Source organism: Microcebus murinus, chromosome 21 (assembly GCF_040939455.1).
Source record: "Microcebus murinus isolate Inina chromosome 21, M.murinus_Inina_mat1.0, whole genome shotgun sequence".
NCBI lineage: Eukaryota > Metazoa > Chordata > Mammalia > Primates > Cheirogaleidae > Microcebus > Microcebus murinus.
The window spans coordinates 88479-114110 of NC_134124.1; the positions used below are offsets into that span (position 1 = coordinate 88479).

The 25632-nt window shown below is 62.9% G+C and overlaps 6 pseudogenes; all 6 read left to right on the forward strand.

The window, feature by feature from the left end:
- Positions 1-2989: 2989 nt before the first annotated feature.
- LOC142863265 (uncharacterized) lies at positions 2990-3108 on the forward strand (annotated as a pseudogene).
- Positions 3109-6872: 3764 nt separating this feature from the next.
- LOC142863293 (uncharacterized) lies at positions 6873-6991 on the forward strand (annotated as a pseudogene).
- A 3758-nt stretch (positions 6992-10749) lies between these two features.
- On the forward strand, positions 10750-10868 carry LOC142863294 (uncharacterized; annotated as a pseudogene).
- Positions 10869-14620: 3752 nt separating this feature from the next.
- LOC142863346 (uncharacterized) lies at positions 14621-14739 on the forward strand (annotated as a pseudogene).
- A 3772-nt stretch (positions 14740-18511) lies between these two features.
- LOC142863295 (uncharacterized) lies at positions 18512-18630 on the forward strand (annotated as a pseudogene).
- A 3772-nt stretch (positions 18631-22402) lies between these two features.
- Positions 22403-22521, forward strand: LOC142863296 (uncharacterized; annotated as a pseudogene).
- Positions 22522-25632: the final 3111 nt, after the last annotated feature.

Below are 25632 nucleotides of genomic sequence, written 5' to 3' on the forward strand. Positions count from 1 at the left end.
ATTTCTTTCTATTTTTAGTAGAGACGGGGTCTCGCTCTTGCTCAGGCTGGTTTCGAACTCCTGACCTGGAGCAATCCGCCCGCCTCGGCCTCCCAGAGAGCTAGGATTACAGGCGTGAGCCACCGCGCCCGGCCCCCCCTGTGTTCTTATTCATATACCTCTCATGTTGTTCCAGCGTATTGTGGGGGTACCAATGTTAAGGTCGGGTGCCTTGCCCTCTCCAAGCCTCCCCCCTCGGGTCAGAGCTTCAAGTGCGCCCATCCCCCAGTCGGTGCGCACCCACCCCATGCCTAATGGATGTGTATGCCCCTCCCCTCCCCCCACCCGCCCGACACCCACCCGATGAAGGTGATTCCTCTCTGTCCACTTAGGCGTCCATCCGTTCGTACCAATTTGCTGGTGAGCGCGCTCACGTGGTGCTCGTGTGTCCATTCTTGGGATACCTGGCCTACTGGAACGGGTTCCAGCTCTGGCCAGGAGAACACGAGAGGCGCCCTCTCACCGCTGCTCCTCACAGCCGAATGGCACTCCGTGGTGTCCACGCGCCACATTTTATTGATGCACTCCTGGATGGATGGGCACTCGGGTCGCTTCCACGTCTTTGCGATTGTGAATTGTGCCCTAACTGTCACCCTAACCCTTACCCAGCCCGTCTCCTCTGCCCCTGCCTGACGCACTCCTCCCCGGCCAGGCCCGTCACTGTCCTGGGCCCCCGCCTGACCGGCTCCTCCCCGCCCGGCCTGTCACCGTCCTCTGCCCCTGCCTGACATGCTCCTTCCCGCCCGCCCGGCCTCTCACCGTCCTGGGCCCCTGCCTGACCGGCTCCTCCGTCGCCTGGGCCTTCCAAGGGCTTGGTGTGGACGCTGCTTCCAGGAAGCCCACCAGAAACCCGGCAGCAGGGTGGCCGCAGCAGTCTCCAGCAGCCGTCCCTAAGTCGCGTGAGTGCGGGGGACGTGCCCCCGCTGTGCCGCGGGGGCCCAGCCTGGTGTCTTCCCTGAGGCCCTGCGGCTGCCGGCTGGGCTGCCGCTCCCCGCAAGGGGAGAGCCGCGGAGGTGGGGACCGCCTCCTGATGGGGACGTACACGCAGCTCTCCACGTCGGATTCCGGGGCTCTCTGTCCTGCCCGAAGGCCCAGCTGGCCTGCGGGTCCTTAGAGTGGCAAAAACATCCGAAAACTGAGATTGAGGGTCCGGTGGGTGTCTGCACTTTTGTGCTGGGCACCCCAGGGAGGCCCGGGGGCTGGCTGGACAACGTGGTCTGCTGGGCGGGGGGGTTGGAGGAGCAACTGATGCCCTTTGCACTTTGGGTAGCAAGAGTCTGAGGTGTCTCTGAGCCCTGTGCCCTGTGGGGGGGGGCGGGGGGGGAGGAGGAGGAGGAGGAGGAGGAGGTGGGAAGGGCCGGGGCCTGCAGTCCTGTTCCCGGGGTAGCACGGCAAGTGGCTTCTTCCACAGGCTGCTTGGCCTGGGCTCCCTGCACCTGGGCCTTTGGAGGACCGGCCCTGTGCTTGCCAACACTTCCTGCAGGGACCCAGAGCTGGGAGGTGGCATCTCTCAGCCCTGGGTCGGGCAGAGCCCCAGCGGGCCATGCCCACAACCTCTCTCAGCACCGGTCCCCCAGAAGGCTCCTTTGGGACCAGGATTCTCTTGCGGTGACTCTTTAAGGTCTGGCCCCTGGATGGAGGGGCACCAGGAGTAGAGGAGCAGGAAGGGGAAGGGGGTGGCCATGCGAGGGGACACTTTGAGGCCGAGTCCCAGCTTCAGCCTGATCCTCCTGGGAACCCCGCTCTGAGACAAGGAGCCGGGCTTCGCATTCCCACAGCAGCCAGTCGTGGGCTGAGGACACCTGGGGCGTTGGGAACTCCCTGGCTTCTCCTTGGTTTAACGTCTAGAGCTGCTTGTGAATCGCGCCGCCACACACACCCGAGCGCAGGTGTCTTCCGCACAGACTGCGGGCCTCGCTCTTCTGAACGCCGCTAGCTCGCCACCCACCCACGGGTGAACCTGGTCAGGGTGCTTTCTCTAAGGGGCAGACTCTTTTCCGGGCGGGCTACCGGTGTCTCTGTTTGCTCGTTTCTTTCTTCCATTTCGGGAAAGTCTTCCTTGCTGGGTGTGGAAATCTCCTATGCCTTCCCTCGCCTATTCTGTCAGCTTTCAAATTCTCTTTCAGTTGCCACCCTCACAGATGGATTAGGAAACTCTTTCCGGTGCACTCATTAGTGAAATGACCTCCAGGAAGCTGGAATCCAATATCTAATGGCCGATTTTTAGCGAGTCCACACGCCAGGGTGGTCGGGGTCCAATGCAGCCCCGGCCAGGCCCAGGCCCCTTGGACTGGGCCACAGGAGGACACGGAGGAGGGTCCCGGCCCCCACGAAGCGGTGCCGGCAGTTCTCCACGGGCTTGGGCGTTTTCCAGAGGTAGCAGATGGAGGGGACTGATTTCTTCAGCGCCCCCCAAACCACGCCACCCCACCCCACCCATGGGACACATCCCCAGAGAGAGACGCCCCATACACTGGCTGTGCCCCAGCCCTGGCCCGGGGGAATAGGCGGCAGCCCACCCACAGGGCTAGGGGGCGGGCGCAGCTGAAAGGGGTTGTGGGGGAGGGCGGCCCCTGGCTGGGGTCAAAGGGCGAGCGTCCCGCGCGTGCGCAGTCAGCGGCAGGCAGCGACGCGCTGGGGGTGGGCAGCGGGTAGGTGAAGGAGGCCGGGCGAGGAGACGAGGGGGGCTGGGAGGGCTCCACCTTGGCTAGTCCAACCGTGGAGGCGCATCTTGTGTGAGTGTGAGTGAGTGTGAGTGTGTGTGTGTGTGTATAGAGAGACAGCCCCCGCCCCGCCCCGCCCCGCCCCGCCCCGCCCATCACCCTCGTCCCTGGGAGCCCGCGGGACCCGGCCGGCGAACTCAACCGGCCCGGCCCGGCGCGGGAGGCGGCGGCGGGGAAGCCCAGAGAGGCTCGGCTTCTTGAGCGGGGCAGGGGCGCCCTCCGCCGCCGTCTAGGGCCACACCACCCTGAACGCCCCCGATCTCGTCTGGTCTGGGAAGCTAAGCAGGGTCGGGCCTGGTTAGTACTTGGATGGGAGACCGCCTGGGAATACCGGGTGCCACAGGCTGCTGCTTTTTTTTTTTTTTTTTTTTTGTCCCCTTTCTGGGAGCGCGGCGGCGGCCCGGGGTGGGGGTCACCCCCACCCTCAGCGCCCGCGCGGTGCCTGGCGCCCCAGCCCGCACCGTGGGGCCTCCTCTTGTCCCAAGCCCCGACACCGCCGCTACGCGGCAGCATGCGTGGCATCTGGACTGTCAGGTCTCAGACCAAAGGTCTGCTCTGTGGGAACCGACACGCTGGAGGAAACCTTGAGAGTCTGAGAGGGGAGGGAGTTCCAGAAGAAGGCCAGGATGTCATTTTGAGGGAGTATGTGACCAGAACTCGTCCCGTTGCTTTTGGGGTTCTATGGGCTACACGCAGGAATCTTTGGTGGTGGCACCTGATGTTGGGGGATCCGGAGTCACACCCAGACCTGCTCCACAGGCCTCCTTTTACTTTTCTCTTCGGATTCATTATTTTTAAAAAGTGTCTCTTACCTCTAGGATTGCATTTTCTTTTCTCTCTCTCTTCAAGCAGATGATGGGAGTACAAGTATTCAGGTGACATGTCACGCCCGTGCCCCCCTCCCCCCTGCGTTCTTTTTTTTTTTTTTTTTTTTGAGACAGAGTCTCGTTTTGCTGCCCAGGCTAGAGTGAGTGCCATGGCGTCAGCCTAGCTCACAGCAACCTCAATCTCCGGGCTCAAGCAATCCTGCTGCCTCAGCCTCCCGAGTAGTTGGGACTACAGGCATGCACCACCACGCCCGGCTGTGTTTTTCTATATATATTAGTTGGCCAATTAATTTCTTTCTATTTTTAGTAGAGACGGGGTCTCGCTCTTGCTCAGGCTGGTTTCGAACTCCTGACCTGGAGCAATCCGCCCGCCTCGGCCTCCCAGAGAGCTAGGATTACAGGCGTGAGCCACCGCGCCCGGCCCCCCCTGTGTTCTTATTCATATACCTCTCATGTTGTTCCAGCGTATTGTGGGGGTACCAATGTTAAGGTCGGGTGCCTTGCCCTCTCCAAGCCTCCCCCCTCGGGTCAGAGCTTCAAGTGCGCCCATCCCCCAGTCGGTGCGCACCCACCCCATGCCTAATGGATGTGTATGCCCCTCCCCTCCCCCCACCCGCCCGACACCCACCCGATGAAGGTGATTCCTCTCTGTCCACTTAGGCGTCCATCCGTTCGTACCAATTTGCTGGTGAGCGCGCTCACGTGGTGCTCGTGTGTCCATTCTTGGGATACCTGGCCTACTGGAACGGGTTCCAGCTCTGGCCAGGAGAACACGAGAGGCGCCCTCTCACCGCTGCTCCTCACAGCCGAATGGCACTCCGTGGTGTCCACGCGCCACATTTTATTGATGCACTCCTGGATGGATGGGCACTCGGGTCGCTTCCACGTCTTTGCGATTGTGAATTGTGCCCTAACTGTCACCCTAACCCTTACCCAGCCCGTCTCCTCTGCCCCTGCCTGACGCACTCCTCCCCGGCCAGGCCCGTCACTGTCCTGGGCCCCCGCCTGACCGGCTCCTCCCCGCCCGGCCTGTCACCGTCCTCTGCCCCTGCCTGACATGCTCCTTCCCGCCCGCCCGGCCTCTCACCGTCCTGGGCCCCTGCCTGACCGGCTCCTCCGTCGCCTGGGCCTTCCAAGGGCTTGGTGTGGACGCTGCTTCCAGGAAGCCCACCAGAAACCCGGCAGCAGGGTGGCCGCAGCAGTCTCCAGCAGCCGTCCCTAAGTCGCGTGAGTGCGGGGGACGTGCCCCCGCTGTGCCGCGGGGGCCCAGCCTGGTGTCTTCCCTGAGGCCCTGCGGCTGCCGGCTGGGCTGCCGCTCCCCGCAAGGGGAGAGCCGCGGAGGTGGGGACCGCCTCCTGATGGGGACGTACACGCAGCTCTCCACGTCGGATTCCGGGGCTCTCTGTCCTGCCCGAAGGCCCAGCTGGCCTGCGGGTCCTTAGAGTGGCAAAAACATCCGAAAACTGAGATTGAGGGTCCGGTGGGTGTCTGCACTTTTGTGCTGGGCACCCCAGGGAGGCCCGGGGGCTGGCTGGACAACGTGGTCTGCTGGGCGGGGGGGTTGGAGGAGCAACTGATGCCCTTTGCACTTTGGGTAGCAAGAGTCTGAGGTGTCTCTGAGCCCTGTGCCCTGTGGGGGGGGGCGGGGGGGGAGGAGGAGGAGGAGGAGGAGGAGGTGGGAAGGGCCGGGGCCTGCAGTCCTGTTCCCGGGGTAGCACGGCAAGTGGCTTCTTCCACAGGCTGCTTGGCCTGGGCTCCCTGCACCTGGGCCTTTGGAGGACCGGCCCTGTGCTTGCCAACACTTCCTGCAGGGACCCAGAGCTGGGAGGTGGCATCTCTCAGCCCTGGGTCGGGCAGAGCCCCAGCGGGCCATGCCCACAACCTCTCTCAGCACCGGTCCCCCAGAAGGCTCCTTTGGGACCAGGATTCTCTTGCGGTGACTCTTTAAGGTCTGGCCCCTGGATGGAGGGGCACCAGGAGTAGAGGAGCAGGAAGGGGAAGGGGGTGGCCATGCGAGGGGACACTTTGAGGCCGAGTCCCAGCTTCAGCCTGATCCTCCTGGGAACCCCGCTCTGAGACAAGGAGCCGGGCTTCGCATTCCCACAGCAGCCAGTCGTGGGCTGAGGACACCTGGGGCGTTGGGAACTCCCTGGCTTCTCCTTGGTTTAACGTCTAGAGCTGCTTGTGAATCGCGCCGCCACACACACCCGAGCGCAGGTGTCTTCCGCACAGACTGCGGGCCTCGCTCTTCTGAACGCCGCTAGCTCGCCACCCACCCACGGGTGAACCTGGTCAGGGTGCTTTCTCTAAGGGGCAGACTCTTTTCCGGGCGGGCTACCGGTGTCTCTGTTTGCTCGTTTCTTTCTTCCATTTCGGGAAAGTCTTCCTTGCTGGGTGTGGAAATCTCCTATGCCTTCCCTCGCCTATTCTGTCAGCTTTCAAATTCTCTTTCAGTTGCCACCCTCACAGATGGATTAGGAAACTCTTTCCGGTGCACTCATTAGTGAAATGACCTCCAGGAAGCTGGAATCCAATATCTAATGGCCGATTTTTAGCGAGTCCACACGCCAGGGTGGTCGGGGTCCAATGCAGCCCCGGCCAGGCCCAGGCCCCTTGGACTGGGCCACAGGAGGACACGGAGGAGGGTCCCGGCCCCCACGAAGCGGTGCCGGCAGTTCTCCACGGGCTTGGGCGTTTTCCAGAGGTAGCAGATGGAGGGGACTGATTTCTTCAGCGCCCCCCAAACCACGCCACCCCACCCCACCCATGGGACACATCCCCAGAGAGAGACGCCCCATACACTGGCTGTGCCCCAGCCCTGGCCCGGGGGAATAGGCGGCAGCCCACCCACAGGGCTAGGGGGCGGGCGCAGCTGAAAGGGGTTGTGGGGGAGGGCGGCCCCTGGCTGGGGTCAAAGGGCGAGCGTCCCGCGCGTGCGCAGTCAGCGGCAGGCAGCGACGCGCTGGGGGTGGGCAGCGGGTAGGTGAAGGAGGCCGGGCGAGGAGACGAGGGGGGCTGGGAGGGCTCCACCTTGGCTAGTCCAACCGTGGAGGCGCATCTTGTGTGAGTGTGAGTGAGTGTGAGTGTGTGTGTGTGTGTATAGAGAGACAGCCCCCGCCCCGCCCCGCCCCGCCCCGCCCCGCCCCGCCCATCACCCTCGTCCCTGGGAGCCCGCGGGACCCGGCCGGCGAACTCAACCGGCCCGGCCCGGCGCGGGAGGCGGCGGCGGGGAAGCCCAGAGAGGCTCGGCTTCTTGAGCGGGGCAGGGGCGCCCTCCGCCGCCGTCTAGGGCCACACCACCCTGAACGCCCCCGATCTCGTCTGGTCTGGGAAGCTAAGCAGGGTCGGGCCCGGTTAGTACTTGGATGGGAGACCGCCTGGGAATACCGGGTGCCACAGGCTGCTGCTTTTTTTTTTTTTTTTTTTTGTCCCCTTTCTGGGAGCGCGGCGGCGGCCCGGGGTGGGGGTCACCCCCACCCTCAGCGCCCGCGCGGTGCCTGGCGCCCCAGCCCGCACCGTGGGGCCTCCTCTTGTCCCAAGCCCCGACACCGCCGCTACGCGGCAGCATGCGTGGCATCTGGACTGTCAGGTCTCAGACCAAAGGTCTGCTCTGTGGGAACCGACACGCTGGAGGAAACCTTGAGAGTCTGAGAGGGGAGGGAGTTCCAGAAGAAGGCCAGGATGTCATTTTGAGGGAGTATGTGACCAGAACTCGTCCCGTTGCTTTTGGGGTTCTATGGGCTACACGCAGGAATCTTTGGTGGTGGCACCTGATGTTGGGGGATCCGGAGTCACACCCAGACCTGCTCCACAGGCCTCCTTTTACTTTTCTCTTCGGATTCATTATTTTTAAAAAGTGTCTCTTACCTCTAGGATTGCATTTTCTTTTCTCTCTCTCTTCAAGCAGATGATGGGAGTACAAGTATTCAGGTGACATGTCACGCCCGTGCCCCCCTCCCCCCTGCGTTCTTTTTTTTTTTTTTTTTTTTGAGACAGAGTCTCGTTTTGCTGCCCAGGCTAGAGTGAGTGCCATGGCGTCAGCCTAGCTCACAGCAACCTCAATCTCCGGGCTCAAGCAATCCTGCTGCCTCAGCCTCCCGAGTAGTTGGGACTACAGGCATGCACCACCACGCCCGGCTGTGTTTTTCTATATATATTAGTTGGCCAATTAATTTCTTTCTATTTTTAGTAGAGACGGGGTCTCGCTCTTGCTCAGGCTGGTTTCGAACTCCTGACCTGGAGCAATCCGCCCGCCTCGGCCTCCCAGAGAGCTAGGATTACAGGCGTGAGCCACCGCGCCCGGCCCCCCCTGTGTTCTTATTCATATACCTCTCATGTTGTTCCAGCGTATTGTGGGGGTACCAATGTTAAGGTCGGGTGCCTTGCCCTCTCCAAGCCTCCCCCCTCGGGTCAGAGCTTCAAGTGCGCCCATCCCCCAGTCGGTGCGCACCCACCCCATGCCTAATGGATGTGTATGCCCCTCCCCTCCCCCCACCCGCCCGACACCCACCCGATGAAGGTGATTCCTCTCTGTCCACTTAGGCGTCCATCCGTTCGTACCAATTTGCTGGTGAGCGCGCTCACGTGGTGCTCGTGTGTCCATTCTTGGGATACCTGGCCTACTGGAACGGGTTCCAGCTCTGGCCAGGAGAACACGAGAGGCGCCCTCTCACCGCTGCTCCTCACAGCCGAATGGCACTCCGTGGTGTCCACGTGCCACATTTTATTGATGCACTCCTGGATGGATGGGCACTCGGGTCGCTTCCACGTCTTTGCGATTGTGAATTGTGCCCTAACTGTCACCCTAACCCTTACCCAGCCCGTCTCCTCTGCCCCTGCCTGACGCACTCCTCCCCGGCCAGGCCCGTCACTGTCCTGGGCCCCCGCCTGACCGGCTCCTCCCCGCCCGGCCTGTCACCGTCCTCTGCCCCTGCCTGACATGCTCCTTCCCGCCCGCCCGGCCTCTCACCGTCCTGGGCCCCTGCCAGACCGGCTCCTCCGTCGCCTGGGCCTTCCAAGGGCTTGGTGTGGACGCTGCTTCCAGGAAGCCCACCAGAAACCCGGCAGCAGGGTGGCCGCAGCAGTCTCCAGCAGCCGTCCCTAAGTCGCGTGAGTGCGGGGGACGTGCCCCCGCTGTGCCGCGGGGGCCCAGCCTGGTGTCTTCCCTGAGGCCCTGCGGCTGCCGGCTGGGCTGCCGCTCCCCGCAAGGGGAGAGCCGCGGAGGTGGGGACCGCCTCCTGATGGGGACGTACACGCAGCTCTCCACGTCGGATTCCGGGGCTCTCTGTCCTGCCCGAAGGCCCAGCTGGCCTGCGGGTCCTTAGAGTGGCAAAAACATCCGAAAACTGAGATTGAGGGTCCGGTGGGTGTCTGCACTTTTGTGCTGGGCACCCCAGGGAGGCCCGGGGGCTGGCTGGACAACGTGGTCTGCTGGGCGGGGGGGTTGGAGGAGCAACTGATGCCCTTTGTACTTTGGGTAGCAAGAGTCTGAGGTGTCTCTGAGCCCTGTGCCCTGTGGGGGGGGGCGGGGGGGGAGGAGGAGGAGGAGGAGGAGGAGGTGGGAAGGGCCGGGGCCTGCAGTCCTGTTCCCGGGGTAGCACGGCAAGTGGCTTCTTCCACAGGCTGCTTGGCCTGGGCTCCCTGCACCTGGGCCTTTGGAGGACCGGCCCTGTGCTTGCCAACACTTCCTGCAGGGACCCAGAGCTGGGAGGTGGCATCTCTCAGCCCTGGGTCGGGCAGAGCCCCAGCGGGCCATGCCCACAACCTCTCTCAGCACCGGTCCCCCAGAAGGCTCCTTTGGGACCAGGATTCTCTTGCGGTGACTCTTTAAGGTCTGGCCCCTGGATGGAGGGGCACCAGGAGTAGAGGAGCAGGAAGGGGAAGGGGGTGGCCATGCGAGGGGACACTTTGAGGCCGAGTCCCAGCTTCAGCCTGATCCTCCTGGGAACCCCGCTCTGAGACAAGGAGCCGGGCTTCGCATTCCCACAGCAGCCAGTCGTGGGCTGAGGACACCTGGGGCGTTGGGAACTCCCTGGCTTCTCCTTGGTTTAACGTCTAGAGCTGCTTGTGAATCGCGCCGCCACACACACCCGAGCGCAGGTGTCTTCCACACAGACTGCGGGCCTCGCTCTTCTGAACGCCGCTAGCTCGCCACCCACCCACGGGTGAACCTGGTCAGGGTGCTTTCTCTAAGGGGCAGACTCTTTTCCGGGCGGGCTACCGGTGTCTCTGTTTGCTCGTTTCTTTCTTCCATTTCGGGAAAGTCTTCCTTGCTGGGTGTGGAAATCTCCTATGCCTTCCCTCGCCTATTCTGTCAGCTTTCAAATTCTCTTTCAGTTGCCACCCTCACAGATGGATTAGGAAACTCTTTCCGGTGCACTCATTAGTGAAATGACCTCCAGGAAGCTGGAATCCAATATCTAATGGCCGATTTTTAGCGAGTCCACACGCCAGGGTGGTCGGGGTCCAATGCAGCCCCGGCCAGGCCCAGGCCCCTTGGACTGGGCCACAGGAGGACACGGAGGAGGGTCCCGGCCCCCACGAAGCGGTGCCGGCAGTTCTCCACGGGCTTGGGCGTTTTCCAGAGGTAGCAGATGGAGGGGACTGATTTCTTCAGCGCCCCCCAAACCACGCCACCCCACCCCACCCATGGGACACATCCCCAGAGAGAGACGCCCCATACACTGGCTGTGCCCCAGCCCTGGCCCGGGGGAATAGGCGGCAGCCCACCCACAGGGCTAGGGGGCGGGCGCAGCTGAAAGGGGTTGTGGGGGAGGGCGGCCCCTGGCTGGGGTCAAAGGGCGAGCGTCCCGCGCGTGCACAGTCAGCGGCAGGCAGCGACGGGCTGGGGGTGGGCAGCGGGTAGGTGAAGGAGGCCGGGCGAGGAGACGAGGGGGGCTGGGAGGGCTCCACCTTGGCTAGTCCAACCGTGGAGGCGCATCTTGTGTGAGTGTGAGTGAGTGTGAGTGTGTGTGTGTGTGTATAGAGAGACAGCCCCCGCCCCGCCCCGCCCCGCCCCGCCCCGCCCATCACCCTCGTCCCTGGGAGCCCGCGGGACCCGGCCGGCGAACTCAACCGGCCCGGCCCGGCGCGGGAGGCGGCGGCGGGGAAGCCCAGAGAGGCTCGGCTTCTTGAGCGGGGCAGGGGCGCCCTCCGCCGCCGTCTAGGGCCACACCACCCTGAACGCCCCCGATCTCGTCTGGTCTGGGAAGCTAAGCAGGGTCGGGCCCGGTTAGTACTTGGATGGGAGACCGCCTGGGAATACCGGGTGCCACAGGCTGCTGCTTTTTTTTTTTTTTTTTTTTGTCCCCTTTCTGGGAGCGCGGCGGCGGCCCGGGGTGGGGGTCACCCCCACCCTCAGCGCCCGCGCGGTGCCTGGCGCCCCAGCCCGCACCGTGGGGCCTCCTCTTGTCCCAAGCCGCGACACCGCCGCCACGCGGCAGCATGCGTGGCATCTGGACTGTCAGGTCTCAGACCAAAGGTCTGCTCTGTGGGAACCGACACGCTGGAGGAAACCTTGAGAGTCTGAGAGGGGAGGGAGTTCCAGAAGAAGGCCAGGATGTCATTTTGAGGGAGTATGTGACCAGAACTCGTCCCGTTGCTTTTGGGGTTCTATGGGCTACACGCAGGAATCTTTGGTGGTGGCACCTGATGTTGGGGGATCCGGAGTCACACCCAGACCTGCTCCACAGGCCTCCTTTTACTTTTCTCTTCGGATTCATTATTTTTAAAAAGTGTCTCTTACCTCTAGGATTGCATTTTCTTTTCTCTCTCTCTTCAAGCAGATGATGGGAGTACAAGTATTCAGGTGACATGTGTTGCCCGTGCCCCCCTCCTCCCTGCGTTCTTTTTTTTTTTTTTTTTTTTGAGACAGAGTCTCGTTTTGCTGCCCAGGCTAGAGTGAGTGCCATGGGGTCAGCCTAGCTCACAGCAACCTCAATCTCCGGGCTCAAGCAATCCTGCTGCCTCAGCCTCCCGAGTAGTTGGGACTACAGGCATGCACCACCACGCCCGGCTGTGTTTTTCTATATATATTAGTTGGCCAATTAATTTCTTTCTATTTTTAGTAGAGACGGGGTCTCGCTCTTGCTCAGGCTGGTTTCGAACTCCTGACCTGGAGCAATCCGCCCGCCTCGGCCTCCCAGAGAGCTAGGATTACAGGCGTGAGCCACCGCGCCCGGCCCCCCCTGTGTTCTTATTCATATACCTCTCATGTTGTTCCAGCGTATTGTGGGGGTACCAATGTTAAGGTCGGGTGCCTTGCCCTCTCCAAGCCTCCCCCCTCGGGTCAGAGCTTCAAGTGCGCCCATCCCCCAGTCGGTGCGCACCCACCCCATGCCTAATGGATGTGTATGCCCCTCCCCTCCCCCCACCCGCCCGACACCCACCCGATGAAGGTGATTCCTCTCTGTCCACTTAGGCGTCCATCCGTTCGTACCAATTTGCTGGTGAGCGCGCTCACGTGGTGCTCGTGTGTCCATTCTTGGGATACCTGGCCTACTGGAACGGGTTCCAGCTCTGGCCAGGAGAACACGAGAGGCGCCCTCTCACCGCTGCTCCTCACAGCCGAATGGCACTCCGTGGTGTCCACGCGCCACATTTTATTGATGCACTCCTGGATGGATGGGCACTCGGGTCGCTTCCACGTCTTTGCGATTGTGAATTGTGCCCTAACTGTCACCCTAACCCTTACCCAGCCCGTCTCCTCTGCCCCTGCCTGACGCACTCCTCCCCGGCCAGGCCCGTCACTGTCCTGGGCCCCCGCCTGACCGGCTCCTCCCCGCCCGGCCTGTCACCGTCCTCTGCCCCTGCCTGACATGCTCCTTCCCGCCCGCCCGGCCTCTCACCGTCCTGGGCCCCTGCCTGACCGGCTCCTCCGTCGCCTGGGCCTTCCAAGGGCTTGGTGTGGACGCTGCTTCCAGGAAGCCCACCAGAAACCCGGCAGCAGGGTGGCCGCAGCAGTCTCCAGCAGCCGTCCCTAAGTCGCGTGAGTGCGGGGGACGTGCCCCCGCTGTGCCGCGGGGGCCCAGCCTGGTGTCTTCCCTGAGGCCCTGCGGCTGCCGGCTGGGCTGCCGCTCCCCGCAAGGGGAGAGCCGCGGAGGTGGGGACCGCCTCCTGATGGGGACGTACACGCAGCTCTCCACGTCGGATTCCGGGGCTCTCTGTCCTGCCCGAAGGCCCAGCTGGCCTGCGGGTCCTTAGAGTGGCAAAAACATCCGAAAACTGAGATTGAGGGTCCGGTGGGTGTCTGCACTTTTGTGCTGGGCACCCCAGGGAGGCCCGGGGGCTGGCTGGACAACGTGGTCTGCTGGGCGGGGGGGTTGGAGGAGCAACTGATGCCCTTTGCACTTTGGGTAGCAAGAGTCTGAGGTGTCTCTGAGCCCTGTGCCCTGTGGGGGGGGGCGGGGGGGGAGGAGGAGGAGGAGGAGGAGGAGGTGGGAAGGGCCGGGGCCTGCAGTCCTGTTCCCGGGGTGGCACGGCAAGTGGCTTCTTCCACAGGCTGCTTGGCCTGGGCTCCCTGCACCTGGGCCTTTGGAGGACCGGCCCTGTGCTTGCCAACACTTCCTGCAGGGACCCAGAGCTGGGAGGTGGCATCTCTCAGCCCTGGGTCGGGCAGAGCCCCAGCGGGCCATGCCCACAACCTCTCTCAGCACCGGTCCCCCAGAAGGCTCCTTTGGGACCAGGATTCTCTTGCGGTGACTCTTTAAGGTCTGGCCCCTGGATGGAGGGGCACCAGGAGTAGAGGAGCAGGAAGGAGAAGGGGGTGGCCATGCGAGGGGACACTTTGAGGCCGAGTCCCAGCTTCAGCCTGATCCTCCTGGGAACCCCGCTCTGAGACAAGGAGCCGGGCTTCGCATTCCCACAGCAGCCAGTCGTGGGCTGAGGACACCTGGGGCGTTGGGAACTCCCTGGCTTCTCCTTGGTTTAACGTCTAGAGCTGCTTGTGAATCGCGCCGCCACACACACCCGAGCGCAGGTGTCTTCCGCACAGACTGCGGGCCTCGCTCTTCTGAACGCCGCTAGCTCACCACCCACCCACGGGTGAACCTGGTCAGGGTGCTTTCTCTAAGGGGCAGACTCTTTTCCGGGCGGGCTACCGGTGTCTCTGTTTGCTCGTTTCTTTCTTCCATTTCGGGAAAGTCTTCCTTGCTGGGTGTGGAAATCTCCTATGCCTTCCCTCGCCTATTCTGTCAGCTTTCAAATTCTCTTTCAGTTGCCACCCTCACAGATGGATTAGGAAACTCTTTCCGGTGCACTCATTAGTGAAATGACCTCCAGGAAGCTGGAATCCAATATCTAATGGCCGATTTTTAGCGAGTCCACACGCCAGGGTGGTCGGGGTCCAATGCAGCCCCGGCCAGGCCCAGGCCCCTTGGACTGGGCCACAGGAGGACACGGAGGAGGGTCCCGGCCCCCACGAAGCGGTGCCGGCAGTTCTCCACGGGCTTGGGCGTTTTCCAGAGGTAGGAGATGGAGGGGACTGATTTCTTCAGCGCCCCCCAAACCACGCCACCCCACCCCACGCATGGGACACATCCCCAGAGAGAGACGCCCCATACACTGGCTGTGCCCCAGCCCTGGCCCGGGGGAATAGGCGGCAGCCCACCCACAGGGCGAGGGGGGGGCGCAGCTGAAAGGGGTTGTGGGGGAGGGCGGCCCCTGGCTGGGGTCAAAGGGCGAGCGTCCCGCGCGTGCGCAGTCAGCGGCAGGCAGCGACGCGCTGGGGGTGGGCAGCGGGTAGGTGAAGGAGGCCGGGCGAGGAGACGAGGGGGGCTGGGAGGGCTCCACCTTGGCGAGTCCAGCCGTGGAGGCGCATCTTGTGTGAGTGTGAGTGAGTGTGAGTGTGTGTGTGTGTGTATAGAGAGACAGCCCCCGCCCCGCCCCGCCCCGCCCCGCCCATCACCCCCGTCCCTGGGAGCCCGCGGGACCCGGCCGGCGAACTCAACCGGCCCGGCCCGGCGCGGGAGGCGGCGGCGGGGAAGCCCAGAGAGGCTCGGCTTCTTGAGCGGGGCAGGGGCGCCCTCCGCCGCCGTCTAGGGCCACACCACCCTGAACGCCCCCGATCTCGTCTGGTCTGGGAAGCTAAGCAGGGTCGGGCCCGGTTAGTACTTGTATGGGAGACCGCCTGGGAATACCGGGTGCCACAGGCTGCTGCTTTTTTTTTTTTTTTTTTTTTTTGGCCTCTTGTTCTGTCCCCTTTCTGGGAGCGCGGCGGCGGCCCGGGGTGGGGGTCACCCCCACCCTCAGCGCCCGCGCGGTGCCTGGCGCCCCAGCCCGCACCGTGGGGCCTCCTCTTGTCCCAAGCCCCGACACCGCCGCTACGCGGCAGCATGCGTGGCATCTGGACTCCCAGGTCTCAGACCAAAGGTCTGCTCTGTGGGAACCGACACGCTGGAGGAAACCTTGAGAGTCTGAGAGGGGAGGGAGTTCCAGAAGAAGGCCAGGATGTCATTTTGAGGGAGTATGTGACCAGAACTCGTCCCGTTGCTTTTGGGGTTCTATGGGCTACACGCAGGAATCTTTGGTGGTGGCACCTGATGTTGGGGGATCCGGAGTCACACCCAGACCTGCTCCACAGGCCTCCTTTTACTTTTCTCTTCGGATTCATTATTTTTAAAAAGTGTCTCTTACCTCTAGGATTGCATTTTCTTTTCTCTCTCTCTTCAAGCAGATGATGGGAGTACAAGTATTCAGGTGACATGTCACGCCCGTGCCCCCCTCCCCCCTGCGTTCTTTTTTTTTTTTTTTTTTTTGAGACAGAGTCTCGTTTTGCTGCCCAGGCTAGAGTGAGTGCCATGGCGTCAGCCTAGCTCACAGCAACCTCAATCTCCGGGCTCAAGCAATCCTGCTGCCTCAGCCTCCTGAGTAGTTGGGACTACAGGCATGCACCACCACGCCCGGCTGTGTTTTTCTATATATATTAGTTGGCCAATTAATTTCTTTCTATTTTTAGTAGAGACGGGGTCTCGCTCTTGCTCAGGCTGGTTTCGAACTCCTGACCTGGAGCAATCCGCCCGCCTCGGCCTCCCAGAGAGCTAGGATTACAGGCGTGAGCCACCGCGCCCGGCCCCCCCTGTGTTCTTATTCATATACCTCTCATGTTGTTCCAGCGTATTGTGGGGGTACCAATGTTAAGGTCGGGTGCCTTGCCCTCTCCAAGCCTCCCCCCTCGGGTCAGAGCTTCAAGTGCGCCCATCCCCCAGTCGGTGCGCACCCACCCCATGCCTAATGGATGTGTATGCCCCTCCCCTCCCCCCACCCGCCCGACACCCACCCGATGAAGGTGATTCCTCTCTGTCCACTTAGGCGTCCATCCGTTCGTACCAATTTGCTGGTGAGCGCGCTCACGTGGTGCTCGTGTGTCCATTCTTGGGATACCTGGCCTACTGGAACGGGTTCCAGCTCTGGCCAGGAGAACACGAGAGGCGCCCTCTCACCGCTGCTCCTCACAGCCGAATGGCACTCCGTGGTGTCCACGCGCCACATTTTATTGATGCACTCCTGGATGGATGGGCACTCGGGTCGCTTCCACGTCTTTGCGATTGTGAATTGTGCCCTAACTGTCACCCTAACCCTTACCCAGCCCGTCTCCTCTGCCCCTTCCTGACGCACTCCTCCCCGGCCAGGCCCGTCACTGTCCTGGGCCCCCGCCTGACCGGCTCCTCCCCGCCCGGCCTGTCACCGTCCTCTGCCCCTGCCTGACATGCTCCTTCCCGCCCGCCCGGCCTCTCACCGTCCTGGGCCCCTGCCTGACCGGCTCCTCCGTCGCCTGGGCCTTCCAAGGGCTTGGTGTGGACGCTGCTTCCAGGAAGCCCACCAGAAACCCGGCAGCAGGGTGGCCGCAGCAGTCTCCAGCAGCCGTCCCTAAGTCGCGTGAGTGCGGGGGACGTGCCCCCGCTGTGCCGCGGGGGCCCAGCCTGGTGTCTTCCCTGAGGCCCTGCGGCTGCCGGCTGGGCTGCCGCTCCCCGCAAGGGGAGAGCCGCGGAGGTGGGGACCGCCTCCTGATGGGGACGTACACGCAGCTCTCCACGTCGGATTCCGGGGCTCTCTGTCCTGCCCGAAGGCCCAGCTGGCCTGCGGGTCCTTAGAGTGGCAAAAACATCCGAAAACTGAGATTGAGGGTCCGGTGGGTGTCTGCACTTTTGTGCTGGGCACCCCAGGGAGGCCCGGGGGCTGGCTGGACAACGTGGTCTGCTGGGCGGGGGGGTTGGAGGAGCAACTGATGCCCTTTGCACTTTGGGTAGCAAGAGTCTGAGGTGTCTCTGAGCCCTGTGCCCTGTGGGGGGGGGGCGGGGGGGGAGGAGGAGGAGGAGGAGGAGGAGGTGGGAAGGGCCGGGGCCTGCAGTCCTGTTCCCGGGGTAGCACGGCAAGTGGCTTCTTCCACAGGCTGCTTGGCCTGGGCTCCCTGCACCTGGGCCTTTGGAGGACCGGCCCTGTGCTTGCCAACACTTCCTGCAGGGACCCAGAGCTGGGAGGTGGCATCTCTCAGCCCTGGGTCGGGCAGAGCCCCAGCGGGCCATGCCCACAACCTCTCTCAGCACCGGTCCCCCAGAAGGCTCCTTTGGGACCAGGATTCTCTTGCGGTGACTCTTTAAGGTCTGGCCCCTGGATGGAGGGGCACCAGGAGTAGAGGAGCAGGAAGGGGAAGGGGGTGGCCATGCGAGGGGACACTTTGAGGCCGAGTCCCAGCTTCAGCCTGATCCTCCTGGGAACCCCGCTCTGAGACAAGGAGCCGGGCTTCGCATTCCCACAGCAGCCAGTCGTGGGCTGAGGACACCTGGGGCGTTGGGAACTCCCTGGCTTCTCCTTGGTTTAACGTCTAGAGCTGCTTGTGAATCGCGCCGCCACACACACCCGAGCGCAGGTGTCTTCCGCACAGACTGCGGGCCTCGCTCTTCTGAACGCCGCTAGCTCGCCACCCACCCACGGGTGAACCTGGTCAGGGTGCTTTCTCTAAGGGGCAGACTCTTTTCCGGGCGGGCTACCGGTGTCTCTGTTTGCTCGTTTCTTTCTTCCATTTCGGGAAAGTCTTCCTTGCTGGGTGTGGAAATCTCCTATGCCTTCCCTCGCCTATTCTGTCAGCTTTCAAATTCTCTTTCAGTTGCCACCCTCACAGATGGATTAGGAAACTCTTTCCGGTGCACTCATTAGTGAAATGACCTCCAGGAAGCTGGAATCCAATATCTAATGGCCGATTTTTAGCGAGTCCACACGCCAGGGTGGTCGGGGTCCAATGCAGCCCCGGCCAGGCCCAGGCCCCTTGGACTGGGCCACAGGAGGACACGGAGGAGGGTCCCGGCCCCCACGAAGCGGTGCCGGCAGTTCTCCACGGGCTTGGGCGTTTTCCAGAGGTAGGAGATGGAGGGGACTGATTTCTTCAGCGCCCCCCAAACCACGCCACCCCACCCCACCCATGGGACACATCCCCAGAGAGAGACGCCCCATACACTGGCTGTGCCCCAGCCCTGGCCCGGGGGAATAGGCGGCAGCCCACCCACAGGGCTAGGGGGCGGGCGCAGCTGAAAGGGGTTGTGGGGGAGGGCGGCCCCTGGCTGGGGTCAAAGGGCGAGCGTCCCGCGCGTGCGCAGTCAGCGGCAGGCAGCGACGCGCTGGGGGTGGGCAGCGGGTAGGTGAAGGAGGCCGGGCGAGGAGACGAGGGGGGCTGGGAGGGCTCCACCTTGGCGAGTCCAGCCGTGGAGGCGCATCTTGTGTGGGTGTGAGTGAGTGTGAGTGTGTGTGTGTGTGTGTATAGAGAGACAGCCCCCGCCCCGCCCCGCCCCGCCCCGCCCATCACCCCCGTCCCTGGGAGCCCGCGGGACCCGGCCGGGGAACTCAACCGGCCCGGCCCGGCGCGGGAGGCGGCGGCGGGGAAGCCCAGAGAGGCTCGGCTTCTTGAGCGGGGCAGGGGCGCCCTCCGCCGCCGTCTAGGGCCACACCACCCTGAACGCCCCCGATCTCGTCTGGTCTGGGAAGCTAAGCAGGGTCGGGCCCGGTTAGTACTTGGATGGGAGACCGCCTGGGAATACCGGGTGCCACAGGCTGCTGCTTTTTTTTTTTTTTTTTTTTTTTGGCCTCTTGTTCTGTCCCCTTTCTGGGAGCGCGGCGGCGGCCCGGGGTGGGGGTCACCCCCACCCTCAGCGCCCGCGCGGTGCCTGGCGCCCCAGCCCGCACCGTGGGGCCTCCTCTTGTCCCAAGCCCCGACACCGCCGCTACGCGGCAGCATGCGTGGCATCTGGACTGTCAGGTCTCAGACCAAAGGTCTGCTCTGTGGGAACCGACACGCTGGAGGAAACCTTGAGAGTCTGAGAGGGGAGGGAGTTCCAGAAGAAGGCCAGGATGTCATTTTGAGGGAGTATGTGACCAGAACTCGTCCCGTTGCTTTTGGGGTTCTATGGGCTACACGCAGGAATCTTTGGTGGTGGCACCTGATGTTGGGGGATCCGGAGTCACACCCAGACCTGCTCCACAGGCCTCCTTTTACTTTTCTCTTCGGATTCATTATTTTTAAAAAGTGTCTCTTACCTCTAGGATTGCATTTTCTTTTCTCTCTCTCTTCAAGCAGATGATGGGAGTACAAGTATTCAGGTGACATGTCACGCCCGTGCCCCCCTCCCCCCTGCGTTCTTTTTTTTTTTTTTTTTTTTTGAGACAGAGTCTCGTTTTGCTGCCCAGGCTAGAGTGAGTGCCATGGCGTCAGCCTAGCTCACAGCAACCTCAATCTCCGGGCTCAAGCAATCCTGCTGCCTCAGCCTCCCGAGTAGTTGGGACTACAGGCATGCACCACCACGCCCGGCTGTGTTTTTCTATATATATTAGTTGGCCAATTAATTTCTTTCTATTTTTAGTAGAGACGGGGTCTCGCTCTTGCTCAGGCTGGTTTCGAACTCCTGACCTGGAGCAATCCGCCCGCCTCGGCCTCCCAGAGAGCTAGGATTACAGGCGTGAGCCACCGCGCCCGGCCCCCCCTGTGTTCTTATTCATATACCTCTCATGTTGTTCCAGCGTATTGTGGGGGTACCAATGTTAAGGTCGGGTGCCTTGCCCTCTCCAAGCCTCCCCCCTCGGGTCAGAGCTTCAAGTGCGCCCATCCCCCAGTCGGTGCGCACCCACCCCATGCCTAATGGATGTGTATGCCCCTCCCCTCCCCCCACCCGCCCGACACCCACCCGATGAAGGTGATTCCTCTCTGTCCACTTAGGCGTCCATCCGTTCGTACCAATTTGCTGGTGAGCGCGCTCACGTGGTGCTCGTGTGTCCATTCTTGGGATACCTGGCCTACTGGAACGGGTTCCAGCTCTGGCCAGGAGAACACGAGAGGCGCCCTCTCACCGCTGCTCCTCACAGCCGAATGGCACTCCGTGGTGTCCACGCGCCACATTTTATTGATGCACTCCTGGATGGATGGGCACTCGGGTCGCTTCCACGTCTTTGCGATTGTGAATTGTGCCCTAACTGTCACCCTAACCCTTACCCAGCCCGTCTCCTCTGCCCCTGCCTGACGCACTCCTCCCCGGCCAGGCCCGTCACTGTCCTGGGCCCCCGCCTGACCGGCTCCTCCCCGCCCGGCCTGTCACCGTCCTCTGCCCCTGCCTGACATGCTCCTTCCCGCCCGCCCGGCCTCTCACCGTCCTGGGCCCCTGCCTGACCGGCTCCTCCGTCGCCTGGGCCTTCCAAGGTCTTGGTGTGGACGCTGCTTCCAGGAAGCCCACCAGAAACCCGGCAGCAGGGTGGCCGCAGCAGTCTCCAGCAGCCGTCCCTAAGTCGCGTGAGTGCGGGGGACGTGCCCCCGCTGTGCCGCGGGGGCCCAGCCTGGTGTCTTCCCTGAGGCCCTGCGGCTGCCGGCTGGGCTGCCGCTCCCCGCAAGGGGAGAGCCGCGGAGGTGGGGACCGCCTCCTGATGGGGACGTACACGCAGCTCTCCACGTCGGATTCCGGGGCTCTCTGTCCTGCCCGAAGGCCCAGCTGGCCTGCGGGTCCTTAGAGTGGCAAAAACATCCGAAAACTGAGATTGAGGGTCCGGTGGGTGTCTGCACTTTTGTGCTGGGCACCCCAGGGAGGCCCGGGGGCTGGCTGGACAACGTGGTCTGCTGGGCGGGGGGGTTGGAGGAGCAACTGATGCCCTTTGCACTTTGGGTAGCAAGAGTCTGAGGTGTCTCTGAGCCCTGTGCCCTGTGGGGGGGGGCGGGGGGGGAGGAGGAGGAGGAGGAGGAGGAGGTGGGAAGGGCCGGGGCCTGCAGTCCTGTTCCCGGGGTAGCACGGCAAGTGGCTTCTTCCACAGGCTGCTTGGCCTGGGCTCCCTGCACCTGGGCCTTTGGAGGACCGGCCCTGTGCTTGCCAACACTTCCTGCAGGGACCCAGAGCTGGGAGGTGGCATCTCTCAGCCCTGGGTCGGGCAGAGCCCCAGCGGGCCATGCCCACAACCTCTCTCAGCACCGGTCCCCCAGAAGGCTCCTTTGGGACCAGGATTCTCTTGCGGTGACTCTTTAAGGTCTGGCCCCTGGATGGAGGGGCACCAGGAGTAGAGGAGCAGGAAGGGGAAGGGGGTGGCCATGCGAGGGGACACTTTGAGGCCGAGTCCCAGCTTCAGCCTGATCCTCCTGGGAACCCCGCTCTGAGACAAGGAGCCGGGCTTCGCATTCCCACAGCAGCCAGTCGTGGGCTGAGGACACCTGGGGCGTTGGGAACTCCCTGGCTTCTCCTTGGTTTAACGTCTAGAGCTGCTTGTGAATCGCGCCGCCACACACACCCGAGCGCAGGTGTCTTCCGCACAGACTGCGGGCCTCGCTCTTCTGAACGCCGCTAGCTCGCCACCCACCCACGGGTGAACCTGGTCAGGGTGCTTTCTCTAAGGGGCAGACTCTTTTCCGGGCGGGCTACCGGTGTCTCTGTTTGCTCGTTTCTTTCTTCCATTTCGGGAAAGTCTTCCTTGCTGGGTGTGGAAATCTCCTATGCCTTCCCTCGCCTATTCTGTCAGCTTTCAAATTCTCTTTCAGTTGCCACCCTCACAGATGGATTAGGAAACTCTTTCCGGTGCACTCATTAGTGAAATGACCTCCAGGAAGCTGGAATCCAATATCTAATGGCCGATTTTTAGCGAGTCCACACGCCAGGGTGGTCGGGGTCCAATGCAGCCCCGGCCAGGCCCAGGCCCCTTGGACTGGGCCACAGGAGGACACGGAGGAGGGTCCCGGCCCCCACGAAGCGGTGCCGGCAGTTCTCCACGGGCTTGGGCGTTTTCCAGAGGTAGGAGATGGAGGGGACTGATTTCTTCAGCGCCCCCCAAACCACGCCACCCCACCCCACCCATGGGACACATCCCCAGAGAGAGACGCCCCATACACTGGCTGTGCCCCAGCCCTGGCCCGGGGGAATAGGCGGCAGCCCACCCACAGGGCTAGGGGGCGGGCGCAGCTGAAAGGGGTTGTGGGGGAGGGCGGCCCCTGGCTGGGGTCAAAGGGCGAGCGTCCCGCGCGTGCGCAGTCAGCGGCAGGCAGCGACGCGCTGGGGGTGGGCAGCGGGTAGGTGAAGGAGGCCGGGCGAGGAGACGAGGGGGGCTGGGAGGGCTCCACCTTGGCGAGTCCAGCCGTGGAGGCGCATCTTGTGTGGGTGTGAGTGAGTGTGAGTGTGTGTGTGTGTGTGTATAGAGAGACAGCCCCCGCCCCGCCCCGCCCCGCCCCGCCCATCACCCCCGTCCCTGGGAGCCCGCGGGACCCGGCCGGGGAACTCAACCGGCCCGGCCCGGCGCGGGAGGCGGCGGCGGGGAAGCCCAGAGAGGCTCGGCTTCTTGAGCGGGGCAGGGGCGCCCTCCGCCGCCGTCTAGGGCCACACCACCCTGAACGCCCCCGATCTCGTCTGGTCTGGGAAGCTAAGCAGGGTCGGGCCCGGTTAGTACTTGGATGGGAGACCGCCTGGGAATACCGGGTGCCACAGGCTGCTGCTTTTTTTTTTTTTTTTTTTTTTTGGCCTCTTGTTCTGTCCCCTTTCTGGGAGCGCGGCGGCGGCCCGGGGTGGGGGTCACCCCCACCCTCAGCGCCCGCGCGGTGCCTGGCGCCCCAGCCCGCACCGTGGGGCCTCCTCTTGTCCCAAGCCCCGACACCGCCGCTACGCGGCAGCATGCGTGGCATCTGGACTGTCAGGTCTCAGACCAAAGGTCTGCTCTGTGGGAACCGACACGCTGGAGGAAACCTTGAGAGTCTGAGAGGGGAGGGAGTTCCAGAAGAAGGCCAGGATGTCATTTTGAGGGAGTATGTGACCAGAACTCGTCCCGTTGCTTTTGGGGTTCTATGGGCTACACGCAGGAATCTTTGGTGGTGGCACCTGATGTTGGGGGATCCGGAGTCACACCCAGACCTGCTCCACAGGCCTCCTTTTACTTTTCTCTTCGGATTCATTATTTTTAAAAAGTGTCTCTTACCTCTAGGATTGCATTTTCTTTTCTCTCTCTCTTCAAGCAGATGATGGGAGTACAAGTATTCAGGTGACATGTCACGCCCGTGCCCCCCTCCCCCCTGCGTTCTTTTTTTTTTTTTTTTTTTTTGAGACAGAGTCTCGTTTTGCTGCCCAGGCTAGAGTGAGTGCCATGGCGTCAGCCTAGCTCACAGCAACCTCAATCTCCGGGCTCAAGCAATCCTGCTGCCTCAGCCTCCCGAGTAGTTGGGACTACAGGCATGCACCACCACGCCCGGCTGTGTTTTTCTATATATATTAGTTGGCCAATTAATTTCTTTCTATTTTTAGTAGAGACGGGGTCTCGCTCTTGCTCAGGCTGGTTTCGAACTCCTGACCTGGAGCAATCCGCCCGCCTCGGCCTCCCAGAGAGCTAGGATTACAGGCGTGAGCCACCGCGCCCGGCCCCCCCTGTGTTCTTATTCATATACCTCTCATGTTGTTCCAGCGTATTGTGGGGGTACCAATGTTAAGGTCGGGTGCCTTGCCCTCTCCAAGCCTCCCCCCTCGGGTCAGAGCTTCAAGTGCGCCCATCCCCCAGTCGGTGCGCACCCACCCCATGCCTAATGGATGTGTATGCCCCTCCCCTCCCCCCACCCGCCCGACACCCACCCGATGAAGGTGATTCCTCTCTGTCCACTTAGGCGTCCATCCGTTCGTACCAATTTGCTGGTGAGCGCGCTCACGTGGTGCTCGTGTGTCCATTCTTGGGATACCTGGCCTACTGGAACGGGTTCCAGCTCTGGCCAGGAGAACACGAGAGGCGCCCTCTCACCGCTGCTCCTCACAGCCGAATGGCACTCCGTGGTGTCCACGCGCCACATTTTATTGATGCACTCCTGGATGGATGGGCACTCGGGTCGCTTCCACGTCTTTGCGATTGTGAATTGTGCCCTAACTGTCACCCTAACCCTTACCCAGCCCGTCTCCTCTGCCCCTGCCTGACGCACTCCTCCCCGGCCAGGCCCGTCACTGTCCTGGGCCCCCGCCTGACCGGCTCCTCCCCGCCCGGCCTGTCACCGTCCTCTGCCCCTGCCTGACATGCTCCTTCCCGCCCGCCCGGCCTCTCACCGTCCTGGGCCCCTGCCTGACCGGCTCCTCCGTCGCCTGGGCCTTCCAAGGTCTTGGTGTGGACGCTGCTTCCAGGAAGCCCACCAGAAACCCGGCAGCAGGGTGGCCGCAGCAGTCTCCAGCAGCCGTCCCTAAGTCGCGTGAGTGCGGGGGACGTGCCCCCGCTGTGCCGCGGGGGCCCAGCCTGGTGTCTTCCCTGAGGCCCTGCGGCTGCCGGCTGGGCTGCCGCTCCCCGCAAGGGGAGAGCCGCGGAGGTGGGGACCGCCTCCTGATGGGGACGTACACGCAGCTCTCCACGTCGGATTCCGGGGCTCTCTGTCCTGCCCGAAGGCCCAGCTGGCCTGCGGGTCCTTAGAGTGGCAAAAACATCCGAAAACTGAGATTGAGGGTCCGGTGGGTGTCTGCACTTTTGTGCTGGGCACCCCAGGGAGGCCCGGGGGCTGGCTGGACAACGTGGTCTGCTGGGCGGGGGGGTTGGAGGAGCAACTGATGCCCTTTGCACTTTGGGTAGCAAGAGTCTGAGGTGTCTCTGAGCCCTGTGCCCTGTGGGGGGGGGCGGGGGGGGAGGAGGAGGAGGAGGAGGAGGAGGTGGGAAGGGCCGGGGCCTGCAGTCCTGTTCCCGGGGTAGCACGGCAAGTGGCTTCTTCCACAGGCTGCTTGGCCTGGGCTCCCTGCACCTGGGCCTTTGGAGGACCGGCCCTGTGCTTGCCAACACTTCCTGCAGGGACCCAGAGCTGGGAGGTGGCATCTCTCAGCCCTGGGTCGGGCAGAGCCCCAGCGGGCCATGCCCACAACCTCTCTCAGCACCGGTCCCCCAGAAGGCTCCTTTGGGACCAGGATTCTCTTGCGGTGACTCTTTAAGGTCTGGCCCCTGGATGGAGGGGCACCAGGAGTAGAGGAGCAGGAAGGGGAAGGGGGTGGCCATGCGAGGGGACACTTTGAGGCCGAGTCCCAGCTTCAGCCTGATCCTCCTGGGAACCCCGCTCTGAGACAAGGAGCCGGGCTTCGCATTCCCACAGCAGCCAGTCGTGGGCTGAGGACACCTGGGGCGTTGGGAACTCCCTGGCTTCTCCTTGGTTTAACGTCTAGAGCTGCTTGTGAATCGCGCCGCCACACACACCCGAGCGCAGGTGTCTTCCGCACAGACTGCGGGCCTCGCTCTTCTGAACGCCGCTAGCTCGCCACCCACCCACGGGTGAACCTGGTCAGGGTGCTTTCTCTAAGGGGCAGACTCTTTTCCGGGCGGGCTACCGGTGTCTCTGTTTGCTCGTTTCTTTCTTCCATTTCGGGAAAGTCTTCCTTGCTGGGTGTGGAAATCTCCTATGCCTTCCCTCGCCTATTCTGTCAGCTTTCAAATTCTCTTTCAGTTGCCACCCTCACAGATGGATTAGGAAACTCTTTCCGGTGCACTCATTAGTGAAATGACCTCCAGGAAGCTGGAATCCAATATCTAATGGCCGATTTTTAGCGAGTCCACACGCCAGGGTGGTCGGGGTCCAATGCAGCCCCGGCCAGGCCCAGGCCCCT